Here is a 14,828-nt window from a genome sequence, read left to right as displayed (position 1 = left end):
GAGCGGATAATTTATACGCTTTTTGGCATTGTTTTTAGTATGTTTTTAGCATATTTTAGTTAGTTTTTATTACATTTTTATTAGTTTTTAATTAAAATTCACTTTTCTGGGCTTTACTATGAGTTTGTGTGTTTTTCTGTGATTTCAGGTATTTTCTGGCTGTGATACAGCTATAAACTTGATAGCCACGATTTTAGGAAATTGCACGATCGGCAAAATTCCTTCCGGCAAGTGCACCAGTTATCGTCAAGTAAAAAAACTCACAATAGAGTGAGGTCGAATCCCACAAGGATTGGTTGAGTGAGCAATTCGGATTAGAAGTGTGTTCTAGTTGAGCGGAATCAAGATTTAGATGAGAATTGCGGAATGTAAAATTGGCGGGAAACGTAAATGGCAAGAAATTGAAAGTGCGGAATCTTAAATTGCATGAACTAAAGAGCGAGAAGCTAAATTGCTGAAATTAAAAGGGGATCGGGGTGATTGCATGAATTTAATTGCAGAATGTAAAGAGAAAGTGGTAGATCAAAAATGGGGAATTCATTGGGTTTCAGGAGATATTGAGATCTCCGAATCAAAACATTTTTATCCCTTCCTCAACCAATGCATTCATTGAATTTTGCTTGGCAATCTTATATGATTGGATCCCAATCCCTTGGCTCACCAATTCTCTCTAAAAACAAACAAATTCCCAATCCCTTGGTTTAAATGTTCATAAGAAGAGATGATGCTCGATCACTGATTATACCACACAGTTTCATGAACCACAATTTGGTAGGATTACATGTCACAATATCCATCCAAACCCCAATCCAATTCACTGTGAGAAAGCTTCTCTAGCATGAATCCTCCATTCCTTTCCCAAGGTTCCGAAGGATTCCAATTATGGATAGTTTCTTTCCCAAGACAACTAACCAATGGAATTAGATCGAGACGCTTTCTAACAAAATTCAAGAGAAAAGATTGAAGAAGAAGATAAAAACTATTATTGATTCATTGAATTACAATAGAGCTCCCTAACCCAATGAAAGGGGGTTTAGTGAGTCATAGCTCTGAATTCAATTACAAAAAGTATGAAAACTAGAAAAAATGATCCCAAAAGTTTCAGCGTCCTCCAACCAACTTAAATTCTATCCTATTTATACACTTTCTAAATTGAGCTTCTATTGTGTTTCTTGGGCTTTGAGGCCTTTCCCTAATTTCCTTTTGCTTTGGGTTTATGATCCATAATCCTGATGAGGCTGCTGATCCAATTCTATAACATTCATTGAGCTAACTTAGTGATAATCAAGTAATGACACATGACTCAACAAATTGAAATTCCAGACTCATCAATTCTTCAGGCCCAATCCCATAAACCATGATATTCAATTGGGTTTCATACCAGAGTACGTTTAAGTTAATGTTTGTGCTCAAATGCTAACTTAAACTACAATATCTTTGGCCCAGAAACCCTTTTCAATTAGTGGCGTTTAAGTTGCAGTTTAAGCTTAAACTGCAACTTAAACGTTGGACACTCCTGGAGGTGGTATAATTCAAGCACGTTTAAGCTTCAGTTTAAGGTTAAACTGAAGCTTAAACGTGGAAATGGAAGAAAGCAACCCTGGAGGGTAAAGTAGTCGAACACGTTTAAGCTTCAGTTTAAGGTTAAACTGAAGCTTAAACGTGGAAATGGAAGAAGGCAACCCTGGAGTGTGGAATTGTCGAACACCTTTAAGCTTCAGTTTAAGGTTAAACTGAAGTTTAAACGTGGAAATGAAGAAAGCAACCCTGGAGGAGAATTTTGGTCGAACACGTTTAAGCTCCAGTTTAAGGTTAAACTGGAGCTTAAACGTGGAAATGGCTCCCTGGTGCATTTCTCAATTCTGGCGTTTAACTTCCAGTTTAAGGTTAAACTGGAGGTTAAACGCTACTTTCATCTTTTCCTGATTTTGGCGTTTAAGCTCCAGTTTAAGCTTAAACTGGAGCTTAAACTCCACATGTGATATTCAAGCTTCCTTTATTGATTTTGTTGCTTCCTTGCCTAGCCTCTTCTTCCCTGAAATCATCCAAACAACTGCATCAAAGTCTTGCAAAATTTCATGAGAAATCTTTCATTCATAGCATTCAAGTAATATAACTAAAAACTCATGAAATTTGCATCAAAATCATACTGTTTGGATGGTTCATTGCTTTGTTATTCATTTAACCATTCTTGGTTACTTTAAGCTCAAGAAAATGCATAAAACAACTAAAACTAACAGAAAAATGCTAGTGAAACTAGCCTAAGATGCCTTGGCATCACAACACCAAACTTAATACTTGCTTGTCCCTAAGCAAGTCCTGAGTTACTTGAGAAGAAAGTATGAAACAGAAAGCAATTACATTGGCTATATTAGCAAGCATTTGAAGTTCATCAGAAGGGTTTTATGCAGAAAGTTGCAGCATCACTTTTTCATTGCATCCATCAAACACTGCTATGGCCTCTTGTTATTCTTATGTCCTTGGCACTTTTCTCTTCTTTGTTTTTCTTTTTCTTAGAGCTCCTTTGCTCCTTGTTTGCTCGGTGTCATGTGTTGCACAAGCCTTTGGCATTTTCTTTTTCTTATCAGTGCACTACACATATCCACTACAGGCATTTTAGTTCACATTTCTTCTTGAGACATTGGTGCCCAGCACCTCTTTGTGTGACTAAATGTTTTGTATTTAGGTTGCTCTTGATAATGGACTTTTGGTTGATAATCCCGGGTTAGTTAACCCAAGTTACCAAGTGTTGAAACACTCCTCAGAACCTATTCATCCAAGCATATCCTTAATACATAAACACCACAGGCATTTGTCTCAGAAGTTCAAACCATTGGTGCCTAGCCTACTTTCTCAATTTTTTTGCTTTTTGGTTGCCCTTTTTCAGTGGCTTTTTCTTCTTCTTTTTCTTTCTTTTTCATGGCCAAAGACATTTAGTCATCAAGATCCATAGACAGTATTCAAACTTCTACACAAAAATGATAATTCTACACTCAATTTCCAGTGATCTGACTAAACAATCAAGCATGCATACCACCACTTAATTCTACTTGATTTGTCACTAATTGAGCCAAGTTACTTTTGTTCAAACTTTTCTTTTATTTTTGGAAACAGAACAAGCATGGCAAGCATTTGTTTAAGAAGGTGAAGTTATATCCAAACATCTAGGCATTCACTTTATTCAAAGCAGTAAACCAACACTCATACTAAAAACTTCACATTCCAGAAAGATTCAACAATTACAGTTTAAACCAGAACAAGCATGCTTTTGTTTGCCTTTTAAAGAATGGTCAAGGAACAACACCACCTTGTGAAATTTCTTGTTTTCTCTTTGTTGCCAGGAAACAATTTGATTTCTCCTTCTTCTCCTAGTTGTTGCTTCATGTTCTTTCTAAGATCCTTGTTTCCTTTCCTGCAAAGAGTGATGAAGTTGCTTGCTTCTCAAGCACTTGAATGGTTAGCTCAACTATGTATGGGCAAGTGTCTGAGTCTTAAGTTGGTGTGTGAACACCAAACTTAGTCTCCTACTTACTCCTCTGCTCTTTGAATCCTTGAATTCTCCTTGGAATGAAGTTGCTGCTAAGGATTTTAAGCATTTCTGTGATTGCTTAGAATGGTTGTTCCTTTCATATAATTCAAAGGTTGTTGTGTTCAGTTGATCTATATGGTGGAACACCAAACTTAGAGTCACACATTCCCCTTTGAATTATTGATCCACGAATTCATTGTTTGGTGTGAAACACCAAACTTAATTCTTTGCAATGCACAGAAACTACTTCACCTTTTTATTGAAACAAATAAAAGAAACAGCAAAGGAGTATTACCTCAGGTTGGGTTGCCTCCCAACAAGCGCTTCGTTAACGTCATTAGCTTGACGGTTGTCCCTTGTTAGGGTGGATTGTAGTGCTTGATGTCCTCTCCTCTCACTATGAAAACGTCCCCATTTGATTCCTTCATGATTTCCAAATGTTCCATAGAAAGAACTTTCCTGATTGTGAACACTTGAGGGAGCTGGGAAGGAATGGTTTTGAGGCCAGGTGGGATTGGCAGATAATGACTTGATATCACTTTATCTCCCGGAGAGAAACCTTCAGTGGGAATTTTCTTGTTTCTCCACCCTCTTGGCAATTTCTTTACAATTCTTCCCTCTCTCTTGAGGATTTCTTCATTGACCCTTATGCCAGGAGGATCCTTCTGAGCTGTTTCTATTGATTCTTGTGGCTTTAACTCTTGCAATTCTTGTTTGCCTTCCAAGGACTGTTTCAGAGTTTCAGCTGCTGGGTTGCTTTCCTCCAAACACAGATGGCTACTATCATCCTTAGGCTTTTCAGGTTCTGGTTCAGGCTCAGATGCAGGTTTGAAAACATGGAAAATGAGCTGTTCATCATGTATTCTCAAAATTAGCTCTCCTTGTTCTACATCTATGAGCGCTCTAGCAGTGGCTAGAAATGGCCTTCCCAGAATGATAGGGTGTAGGTAGCTTTCCTCCATGTCCAAAATGACAAAGTCTGTGGGGAAGAAATAATTTCCCACTTTCACCAGCACATTCTCAACTACCCCTTCAGCTTGCTTCTGAGTTTTGTCATCCAGTTGTATGATTACATCAGTGGATCTCACCTCATTCAGTTGTAGCCTCTTCATAAGAGTCAGAGGCATCACATTTATGCTAGCTCCTAGATCACAGAATCCTCTGTCAATTTTTGTTTCCCCTATGATGCAGGGGATATGAAAACTTCCTGGGTCTGTTTTCTAAGAGACTATGTCCTTCTTGATGAGGGCACTGCATTCTTTGTTCATTATTACAGTTTGTCCTCCCTTCAAAACTCTTTTCTTGCCCAGCAATTCCTTCAAATACTTGATATGTGTAGGCATCTGCTGGAGAATCTCAAGAAAGGGAATATTGATATGGAGAGACTTAAATGTCTCTAAAAACCTTGAATATGTTTTCCCTTTTTCACCTCCTCCTAACCTCTGAGGAAATGGTGCTTTTGGTTGGTATGTTTCCAGCATGCCTTTATTTTGCAGTTCCTTGGCTTGCTCAGTTTCACTTTCCTGCTTAGCTTCTTCCACACCTTCCTTCAAGATTTTTGGCTCCTGTTCTGAGGGTCTGATTCCTTCTTCTTCTGAGACTTCCTTCAATATGGTGATGGCCTTGCATTCTTCCCATCTCACTCCCTTTTGTTCCCCTTTAGGATTCTTTTCTGTGTCACTAGGGAACACTGCAGTTGACTTGGGGGCCTGTTGAGATAGCTCTCCTACTCGAGACTCCATCCTCTTGAGTTTTTCACCATGGTTCCTTAAGGTAGATCTCACATCATCCCTAAAGCTTTTCAACTCACTTATGTCTTGACCCATGTTTGCAAGCATTCCTTCTATCCTGTTTAATTGATCTTGAAATTGTTGGTTCGGATTAGGTTGGGCAGGTTGATTATTTTGGCCATGATATGGTGGTTGGGAGTAAGTGTTTTGTGTGGCTTGGTATGATCTTTGGTTGGAGTTTTGGTATGTGGAATTGTTATGTTGGTTGGGGTTGTAAGGTTTGTGGTTTTGTGGTTGGGTTTGCTGGTTTCCCCACCCAAAGTTTGGGTGGTTTTTCCAGCCTGGGTTGTAAGTGTTGGAATGTGGATCATATGGTTGCCTTTGTTGATTTCCCACATAGTTGGCCTCTTCCCAATCACCTCATTTAGTGCTTACCTCCTCTTGATCTTGTGTGTGTATTGCAGCCACTTGATTTGTTTCTAATTTCCTGGTGAGCTCTGCTAGTTGCTTGGCAAACACCTTGTTTTGGGCTAGAATTGTATCAACATGGTTCAGCGCCATGACTCCCTTAGTGTTGTGTCTCTCTGAAGCATAGTAGAACTCATTCTCAGCCACTGTCTCAATCACTTCAATGGCTTCTTCCACAGTCTTTTTCCTGTTCAATGAATCTCCTGATGAATGGTCTACAGCCTTCCTTGATTCATAAGAAAGTCCATCATAGAAAATATGCAATTGCACCCAGTCATGGAACATGTCTGGTGGGCATTTCCTTGTCAAATCCTTGAACCTCTCCCATGCCTCATAGAGAGTTTCACCATCTTGTTGTCTAAAAGTCTGAACCTCAGATCGAAGCCTATTGACCTTTTGTGGGGGGTAGAAACGTGCCAGAAACTTGCTTTCCACCTCATCCCAGGTTGTTAGGCTCCCCCTTGGAAATGATTCCAGCCACTTAGCTGCCTTGTCCCTAAGTGAAAATGGGAACAAGAGCAGTTTATAGGCATCTTCCTGGACTCCACTGGACTTCACAGTGTCGCAAATTCTCAGGAATTTTGTGAGATGTTGGTTTGGATCTTCATTAGCACTCCCACCAAATGAACAATGATTCTCCACCAGTGATATTAGTTGTGGTTTGAGTTCAAAATTGTTGGCCTGAATGGGTGGTTTCTGAATGCTGCTACCACAATTCCCAGAGGTTGGGTTTATGTATGAACCAAGAACCCTCCTCTCGGGAATGGCATTGTTTCCATCAGCTCTCTCATGGTTGTGAACTTCTCTATCCATGTTGAGATCTAGAGCTTCCTCAAAATTGTCCTCAGATTCTCCTTCAGATTCTTCTTCTCTCAGTACTCTCTTTCCTCTTGCTTCCCTTCTAAGTTTATGAAGGGTCCCCTCTGGTTCGGTATATGGATGAGTTGATGTCTCTCTTCTCCTACCTGTCATACAAGAACACAGCACAGGCAACAAACAAGTGAAATACTCTTGATTAATGGAAGAGTATGGTTAGAGCAGTTGAGGAATTAATTCAAATAGTTAGTGAGACAGTGAGTTAGTTGCTTGAATTTAAAGGCAAAAAGAAAGAAAGCAAGTAACAGAGTGCAGAAATTAAAATTCAACAAGTAACTTGAACTGAATTAACAAAACAAGAAAAGTGCTCAATCTAGTTAACTTCCAATTTGAGAGTTGTCAATCGAAAACCAATCCCCGGCAACGCTGAGTGATCCAAGGCAAAAAAAAAAAAGAGTGTGCTTAAGAACCCTGGACACCTCTGATTGGGGACTCTAGCAAAGCTGAGTCACAATCTGAAAAGGTTCACCCAGTCATGTGTCTGTGGCATGAATGTATCCGGTGGTAATACTGGAAGACAGAGTGCTTTGGGCCACATCCAAGACTCATAAAGTAGCTATGTTCAAGAATCATCATACTTAACTAGGAGAATCAATAACACTATCTGAGTTCTGAGTTCCTATAGATGCCAATCATTCTAAACTTCAAAGGATAAAGTGAGATGCCAAAACTGTTCAGAAGCAAAAAGCTACTAGTCCCGCTCATCTAATTGGAGCTAAGTTTCTTTGATATTTTGGAGTCTATAGTATATTCTCTTCTTTTTATTCTATTTTGACTTTCAGTTGCTTGGGGACAAGCAACAATTTAAGTTTGGTGTTGTGATGAGCGGATAATTTATACGCTTTTTGGCATTGTTTTTAGTATGTTTTTAGCATATTTTAGTTAGTTTTTATTACATTTTTATTAGTTTTTAATTAAAATTCACTTTTCTGGGCTTTACTATGAGTTTGTGTGTTTTTCTGTGATTTCAGGTATTTTCTGGCTGTGATACAGCTATAAACTTGATAGCCACGATTTTAGGAAATTGCACGATCGGCAAAATTCCTTCCGGTAAGTGCACCAGTTATCGTCAAGTAAAAAAACTCACAATAGAGTGAGGTCGAATCCCACAAGGATTGGTTGAGTGAGCAATTCGGATTAGAAGTGTGTTCTAGTTGAGCGGAATCAAGATTTAGATGAGAATTGCGGAATGTAAAATTGGCGGGAAACGTAAATGGCAAGAAATTGAAAGTGCGGAATCTTAAATTGCATGAACTAAAGAGCGAGAAGCTAAATTGCTGAAATTAAAAGGGGATCGGGGTGATTGCATGAATTTAATTGCAGAATGTAAAGAGAAAGTGGTAGATCAGAAATGGGGAATTCATTGGGTTTCAGGAGATATTGAGATCTCCGAATCAAAACATTTTTATCCCTTCCTCAACCAATGCATTCATTGAATTTTGCTTGGCAATCTTATATGATTGGATCCCAATCCCTTGGCTCACCAATTCTCTCTAAAAACAAACAAATTCCCAATCCCTTGGTTTAAATGTTCATAAGAAGAGATGATGCTCGATCACTGATTATACCACACAGTTTCATGAACCACAATTTGGTAGGATTACATGTCACAATATCCATCTGATGAGCGGATAATTTGTATGCTTTTTGGCATTGTTTTTAGTATGTTTTTAGTATCTTTTAGTTAGTTTTTAGTATATTTTTATTAGTTTTTAATTAAAATTCACTTTTCTGGACTTTACTATGAGTTTGTGTGTTTTTCTGTGATTTCAGGTATTTTCTGACTGAAATTGAGGGTCCTGAGCAAAAATCTGATCCAGAGACTGAAAAGGACTGCAGATGCTGTTGGATTCTGACCTCCCTGCACTCAAAGTGGATTTTCTGGAGCTACAGAAGCCCAATTGGCGCGCTCTCAACGGCATTGGAAAGTAGACATCCTGGGCTTTCCAGCAATATATAATAGTCCATACTTTGCCCAAGATTTGATGGCCCAAACCGGCGCTCAAAGTCACCTACAGAAATTCCAGCGTTAAACGCCGGAACTGGCATAAAATTTGGAGTTAAACGCCCAAACTGGCATGAAAGCTGGCGTTTAACTCCAGAAAAGGTCTCTACACGAAATTCCTTCATTGCTCAGCCCAAGCACACACCAAGTGGGCCCGGAAGTGGATTTTTCTGTCATTTACTCAATTCTGTAAACCTTAGGACACTAGTTTACTACTTATAGGATCTTTTGACATTGTATCCGTACCTTATGACCTCATAACATTTTGTACACGTTTCTTTCCACAGTATGAGCCTCTAAACCACATGGTTGGGGGTGAGGAGCTCTGCTGTGTCTTGATGGATTAATGCAATTACTACTGTTTCTTATTCAATCATGCTTGCTTCGATTCTAAGATAACACTTGTTCTTAATCCGGATGAATGTGATGATCCGTGACAATCATCATCATTCTCAACTATGAACACGTGCTTGACAACCACCTCTGTTCTATCTTAGATTGAGTAGTTATCTCTTGGGTTCTTTAATCGGAATCTTCGTGGTATAGGCAGGACCTGATGGCAGCATTCAAGAGAATCCGAAAGGTCTAAACCTTGTCTGTGGTATTCTGAGTAGGATTCAATGATTGAATGACTGTGACGTGCTTCAAACCTGTAACCTACTGGGCGTTAGTGACAGACGCAAAAGAGGGATTCTATTCCGGTAGGGGAGGGAACCAAACCGGTGATTGGCAGTACTGTGACAGAGTGCGTGCATTAGCTTTCACTGCGCGGATGGGAGGTAGCCATTGACAACGGCGAAACCCTACATGAGCTTGCCATGGAAGGAGGCTTGCGTGTTTGATGAAGAAGACAGTAGGAAAGCAGAGATTCAGAAGATGGAGCATCTCCAAACCTCAACCCATTCTCCATTACTGCAATACAAGTAACCATTACATGTTCTTTTGCTTTTTACAATCAATCCTGATAATTTCTGATATCCTGACTAAGATTTACAAGATAACCATAGCTTGCTTCAAGCCGACAATCTCCGTGGGATCGACCCTTGCTCACGCAAGGTATTACTTGGACGACCCAGTGCACTTGCTGGTTAGTTGTGCGGGATTGCAAAAGTGTTATTGCAATTTCGTGCACCAAGTTTTTGGCGCCGTTGCCGGGGATTGTTCGAGTTTGGACAACTGACGGCTTATCTTGTTGCTTAGATTAGGACTGTTTTATTTTTGTTGGTTTAGAGTCTTTTAGTTGAGTCTAGTTTCATATTCTAAGTTTGGTGTCAATTGCATGCTTTTATTTTTTTCTTTTAAAATTTTCATTTTTGCATAGTCTTAGTCCCTTTTTGATTCATAAAAATTCTAAGTTTGGTGTCCTCTTTGTGTTTTTCTCTTAAAATTTTCGAAAATTTAGTGTTTGATTTTCTAAAAATTTTAAGTTTGGTGTCTTTTGTGTTTTTCTCTTTCCTCTTTTTAAAAATCAAATCTTTTTCATAAAAATTTTTCAATCATATCTTCTTAATTGCTGTTTTCAAAATCTTTTTTTTCACTAATTGATTCAGTTCTCAATTTGCTTTGATCTTATTTTATTTTTAATTTTCGAATTTTATTTTATTTTCCTTTTATTTTATTTTATTGTATTTTATTTTTTCGGTTATTTCAAAAAAAAATAAAAATAAACAAAATTTATCTCTTTGCAATCATTCTCATTTCCCTTTTGTCCATTATGGACTTAAGTGGAATTAATCAGTCCAAGAGGACTCTGGGGTCTTATGCTAACCCCATTACAGCTGCATATGGGAGCAGCATCTGTATACCTCCCATCAAAGCAAGCAGCTTTGAGCTAAATCCTCAACTCATTATCATAGTGCAGCAAAATTGCCAGTATTCCGGTCTTCCACAGGAAGAACCTACTGAGTTTCTGGCACAGTTTTTACAAATTGCTGACACAGTACATGATAAAGAGGTGGATCAGGATATCTACAGACTATTACTGTTTCCATTTGCTGTAAAAGATCAAGCTAAAAGGTGGTTGAATAACCAACCTACAGCAAGCATAAAGACATGGAAACAGTTGTCAGACAAATTCCTGAATCATTTTTACCCTCCAAAGAGGATGACACAGCTAAGGCTGGACATCCAAGGCTTTAAACAAGAGGATAATGAATCCCTTTACAATGCCTGGGAGAGGTATAGAGGTATGCTAAGAAAATGTCCCTCTGAAATGTTTTCAGAGTGGGTACAGTTAGACATTTTCTACTATGGGCTTACAGAAAAAGCTCAGATGTCTTTAGACCACTCAGCTGGTGGATCTATACACATGAGGAAGACAATTGAAGAAGCTCAAGAGCTTATAGACACTGTTGCTAGAAACCAATATCTGTACTCTAGCAATGAGTTCTCTCCAGAAGAGGAAGTCATGACAGTAGTCACTGACTCTAATCCTCAAGAACAGATAATGGAGCTCAATCAACAACTACTCCTGATGACAGAACAGTTAGCAAAATTTAAAGAGATGCTCAATGAAACTAAAGTTGCTAATAAAAGCATAGAACTACAGTTGAATCAAGCAAAACAGCAAATATCTAAACAGATAACAGAGGAGTGTCAAGCAGTTCAATTGAGGAGTGGGAAGACCTTGAATAACACTGCTCAAAAGAGCAAAAAGTCAAACAAGGAGCAATTGACAGAGGACAACCAAACCACTGTTCAAAATCCCTCTGAGGACAGTGAGAGCCCAGAGAGGAGTATTGGCGTTCAAACGCCAGAAAGGGAAGGAAAGCTGGCGTTAAACGCCCATTCCTTGCCCAGTTCTGGCGTTCAAACGCCAGAAAAGGGGGAAAAGTTGGCGTTAAACGCCCATTTTCCACCCAATTCTGGCGTCCAAACGCCAAGGGAGGATCAGACACCTGAGAGTGCTGACAGTAATTCCTCTAACAAGGCTTCTTCAACCACTTCTGTACGGAATAAACTTGCAGCATCTAAGGTTGAAGAATATCAAGCCAAGATGCCTTATCCTCAGAAACTCCGCAAAGCGGAACAGGATAAGCAATTTGCCCGCTTTGCAGACTATTTAAGGACTCTTGAAATAAAGATTCCTTTTGCAGAGGCACTTGAGCAAATACCCTCTTATGCTAAGTTCATGAAAGAGATCTTAAGTCATAAGAAGGATTGGAGAGAAACTGAAAAAGTGTTTCTCACTGAAGAATGCAGTGCAGTCATTCTAAAAAGCTTACCAGAAAAGCTTCAAGATCCTGGAAGCTTTCTGATACCATGCACATTGGAAGGCACTTACACCAAGACAGCCTTATGTGATCTTGGAGCAAGTATCAATTTAATACCTGCATCCACTATCAGAAAGCTTGGGTTGATTGGAGAAGTCAAACCAACCAGGATATGCCTCCAACTTGCTGATGGCTCCATTAAACACCCATCAGGCATAATAGAGGACATGATTGTCAAGGTTGGGCCATTTGCCTTCCCAACTGACTTTGTGGTACTGGAAATGGAGGAGCACAAGAGTGCAACCCTCATTCTAGGAAGACCATTCCTAGTAACTGGACGAACTCTCATTGATGTACAAAAAGGGGAAGTAACCTTGAGAGTCAATGAGGATGAGTTCAAGTTGAATGCTGTAAAAGCAATGCAGCATCCAGACACACCAGAGGACTGCATGGGCGCTGACATTATTGACTCTCTGGTAGAAGAGATCAATATGGCTGAAAGCCTAGAATCAGAGCTTGAGGACATCTTCAAAGATGCTCAAACTGATCAGGAAGAGCCAGAGGAGGCAAAGGAATTTTCGAAAATTCCTCAGGAGGAGGATAAGCCTCCTAAGCCTGAACTCAAACCATTACCACCATCCCTGAAATATGCATTTCTGGGAGAGGGTGAAACTTTTCCAGTGATTATAAGCTCTGCCTTAAATTCACAGGAAGAGGAAGCACTGATTCAAGTGCTAAGGACACACAAGACAGCTCTTGGGTGGTCCATAGGTGATCTCAAGGGCATTAGCCCAGCCAGATGCATGCACAAGATCCTATTGGAGGATAATGCCAAACCAGTGGTTCAACCACAGAGGAGGCTAAATCCAGCCATGAAGGAGGTGGTGCAGAAAGAGGTCACTAAATTACTAGAGGCTGGGATTATTTATCCTATTTCTGATAGCCCCTGGGTGAGCCCTGTCCAAGTTGTTCCCAAAAAGGGAGGCATGACAGTGGTTCATAATGAAAAAAATGAACTGGTTCCTACAAGAACAGTCACAGGGTGGCGCATGTGTATTGACTACAGAAGGCTCAATACAGCCACCAGAAAGGATCATTTTCCTTTACCATTCATAGACCAAATGCTAGAAAGACTAGCTGGTCATGATTATTACTGCTTTTTGGATGGCTACTCAGGCTACAACCAAATTGCAGTAGATCCTCAAGACCAAGAGAAAACAGCATTCACATGCCCTTCTGGCGTGTTTGCCTATAGGAGAATGCCTTTTGGTCTGTGCAATGCACCTGCAACCTTTCAAAGATGCATGCTCTCTATCTTCTCAGATATGGTAGAGAAATTTCTGGAAGTCTTCATGGATGACTTCTCAGTATATGGAGACTCATTCAGCTCCTGTCTTAACCACCTATCACTTGTCCTGAAAAGATGCCAAGAGACCAACCTAGTTTTAAACTGGGAGAAATGTCACTTTATGGTGACTGAAGGAATTGTCCTTGGACACAAAATTTCAAGCAGGGGAATAGAGGTGGATAAGGCAAAGGTAGAGGTAATTGAAAAATTACCACCACCTGCCAATGTTAAGGCAATCAGAAGCTTTCTGGGGCATGCAGGATTCTACAGAAGGTTTATCAAGGATTTTTCGAAAATTGCTAAACCTTTGAGTAACCTGTTAGCTGCTGACACACCATTTGTGTTTGACACACAGTGTTTGCAGGCATTTGAGACCCTGAAAGCTAAACTGGTCACAGCACTAGTCATCTCTGCACCAGATTGGGCATTACCATTTGAATTAATGTGTGATGCCAGTGATCATGCCATTGGTGCAGTGTTGGGACAGAGGCATAACAAACTTCTGCATGTCATTTATTATGCTAGCCGTGTTCTAAATGATGCACAGAAGAATTACACAACCACAGAAAAAGAATTACTTGCAGTGGTCTATGCCATTGACAAGTTTAGATCCTACCTAGTGGGATCAAAGGTGATTGTGTACACTGACCATGCTGCTCTTAAATACTTACTCACAAAGCAGGATTCAAAACCCAGGCTTATCAGATGGGTGTTGCTTCTGCAAGAGTTTGATATAGAAATAAGAGACAGAAAAGGGACAGAGAATCAAGTAGCTGATCATCTGTCCAGAATAGAACCAGTAGCTGGGGCGTCCCTCCCTTCTACTGTGATCTCTGAGACTTTCCCAGATGAGCAACTCTTTGCCATCCAGGAAGCTCCATGGTTTACAGATATTGCAAACTATAAAGCTGTGAGGTTCATACCCAAAGAGTACAGTTATGTGCAGAGAAAGAAATTAATTTCAGATGCCAAATACTACCTTTGGGATGAACCATATCTCTTTAAGAGATGTGCTGACGGAGTGATCCGCAGGTGTGTACCCAGAGAGGAAGCACGAAGGATCCTATGGCACTGCCATGGATCACAGTATGGAGGACATTTTGGAAGTGAGCGAACAGCCACTAAAGTTCTCCAGTGCGGCTTCTACTGGCCTACTCTCTATAAAGATTCCCGAGAGTTTGTGCGTAACTGTGATAGTTGCCAAAGAGCTGGTAACCTGCCTCACGGATATGCCATGCCTCAACAAGGAATATTAGAGATAGAATTGTTTGATGTATGGGGAATTGATTTCATGGGACCATTCCCACCATCATACTCAAACACTTACATTCTGGTGGCAGTGGACTATGTATCTAAGTGGGTAGAAGCAATTGCTACACCCACTAATGATACCAAAACCGTGCTGAAATTTCTCCAGAAAAACATTTTCAGCAGGTTTGGCGTCCCCAGAGTGCTAATCAGTGATGGGGGCACTCATTTCTGCAATAAACAGCTATACTCTGCTATGGTTAGATATGGAATCAGCCATAAAGTGGCAACTCCGTATCATCCACAGACAAATTGGCAAGCTGAAGTCTCTAACAGAGAGCTAAAAAGAATCCTAGAACGGACTGTAATAGCCCGAAGAAAGGATTGGGCAAAGAGCTTGGATGATGCTCTG

The 14,828-nt window shown here is 40.0% G+C and overlaps 1 non-coding gene across 1 annotated transcript; it reads left to right on the top strand.

Moving 5' to 3' along the window:
• Positions 1–6,010: 6,010 nt before the first annotated feature.
• On the top strand, positions 6,011–6,114 carry LOC130972482 (small nucleolar RNA R71). Its single transcript, XR_009083647.1, has one exon. It is a non-coding gene; the product is annotated as a small nucleolar RNA R71 (small nucleolar RNA).
• Positions 6,115–14,828: the final 8,714 nt, after the last annotated feature.

The sequence above is a fragment of the Arachis stenosperma genome, chromosome 3, assembly GCF_014773155.1.
Source record: "Arachis stenosperma cultivar V10309 chromosome 3, arast.V10309.gnm1.PFL2, whole genome shotgun sequence".
NCBI classification, from domain to species: Eukaryota; Viridiplantae; Streptophyta; class Magnoliopsida; order Fabales; family Fabaceae; genus Arachis; species Arachis stenosperma.
The sequence above is the reverse complement of the archived record's forward strand: the minus strand, read 5'-3'. Positions and strand labels throughout refer to the sequence as shown.